This window comes from Parus major, unplaced genomic scaffold (genome assembly GCF_001522545.3).
Source record: "Parus major isolate Abel unplaced genomic scaffold, Parus_major1.1 Scaffold276, whole genome shotgun sequence".
Classification (NCBI taxonomy): domain Eukaryota; kingdom Metazoa; phylum Chordata; class Aves; order Passeriformes; family Paridae; genus Parus; species Parus major.
In genome coordinates this window covers 299,268-300,850 of record NW_015379268.1, presented here as the reverse complement: position 1 = coordinate 300,850, position 1,583 = coordinate 299,268, and the positions used below count along the sequence as shown (strand labels likewise).

General features: G+C 50.5%; 1 protein-coding gene across 1 annotated transcript in view; it reads left to right on the top strand.

Annotated features, from left to right (window-relative positions):
- Positions 1–271: 271 nt before the first annotated feature.
- LOC107198680 (dystrobrevin beta-like) overlaps positions 272–1,583 on the top strand; it is a gene marked incomplete at its 3' end in the record, with an annotated part of 37,678 nt that continues 36,366 nt past the window's right edge. The window contains exon 1 of the mRNA XM_033511496.1: positions 272–356. The remainder of the gene's footprint in view (positions 357–1,583) is intronic.

Below are 1,583 nucleotides of genomic sequence, written 5' to 3'. Positions count from 1 at the left end.
GCGGGGCCGGGACCACCGGGCCGGGGCTGAGAGCGCTGCTTCGGCCGTGCTCCGGTGTTCCTCCCGGCCGCAGAACAGCTGCTGGCAGGGAGCCGGATTGTGCGGGCTCCATTGCTTTGGAGTTAACGGGAGAGCCGGAATGTGCGGGTCTTGCTTTGGAATTACCGGGAGCAGAAGCAGCAGCATGTTGTGGAATAAGGCAGTGTAATTTTTCAGTGGAAAACCGGCTGTTTTCCTGGAGAAAAAGCTCACTTGGTGTTTTTCGCATCTCTTTAGGTTGTCGTTTAAATGTCTGAAGAAGGAAGGGAGCTCAGGAAAGTGGAAGTTGCCCTGAGAGACTTCTCAGTGTGATTCAGGTAACGGGATCTGTTGGCATTTACTGTGGTGTTGACCTTAAAATCTTGGTTTTGTATGTCCTGTTGCCTGTTTTTTACACTCACAAAACAATAGTGACATTTTTCATTTATGACAAACTTGTGTCGTGTAGCAGTGATTTTTGCCTTTTTTGTTACGTTGGACATGTAAAAATATGGAATCATGTAAAAAGCTGGAATCCACTGTTTAAAATTCCTCCAGAATTATGTTTGTTGTGCAACACATCCCTCGTCTGGGGAAGGTGAATCATAGAATTACAGAATGCTTTGGGTGGGAAAGAACTTTAAACATTTAATTCCACCCCCCCTGCTATGGGCAGGGACACATTCCACTATCCCAGGGTGTTCCAAGCCCTGTCCAGCCTGGCCTTGGGCACTGCCAGGGATCCAGGGGTGGCACTGGATGAGCTTTAAGGTCCCTTCCCACTCAAAGCTTTGTTCATTCTCTGCTCTGTCTGCTGCAGCTGCCCAGTGACAGACTATTCCAGGTGCCTGATCCAGTGGTTCAGAAGGTCACAAGTTTCAGTTCCAGTTTCCTTTGACCCTTAAATACTTCTGTGTGTGTGGGATGCTGCTCCAGAGGTGTCAGCCTTAACTCTTTTCCTTGACCATGTTATCCTGTTAAATCCTCTTTGTGTTTCTGCTTGTTGCCATCATCACACGCAGGATTCTTGTTCTGGGGGGCTTTGGGACATCCCAGATCTGCTGCTGGGGTCCCAGTCAGTCCCAAGGGAGCAGCTCCCTGCTCCCAGGCTGGGCAGCCAGAGTTGGTTCCTGCCAGTTCCAGAATCCTGTATTTAAGGGGGCACATCCAGGACCTCCTGTGAGCTCCATGGGACACCCTCATTGTTCACTGCAGTTCCTGTGGTGGTGAATGCAGCAGCCCTGCCAGCATTGTCCCAAACTCCCTGGGTTTGGAGCAGGCTGGGGGTTTTTGGAGCAGTAAATGGTTTTACTTGTTGGCTGTGTTGCAGCTGATGCAGTCAGGCCTGTGGTTCATTCCAGGACCCAACAGCAGTACATGTTTTAGGGAGTGCTGGCTGGTGCAGGGGGCTTAGGAAGGACCATAATGCAAGAAAAAGGACTTTTGCAGCAACACAAAAACATCACTTTTCCAGCAGTTCAATTGCCTCACACACAGCACAGGTGAGGTGGGAATGAGAACTTCCAGTCCTGTGCAGCCCTGGGCGGGTGTCAGCAGCTGTGCAG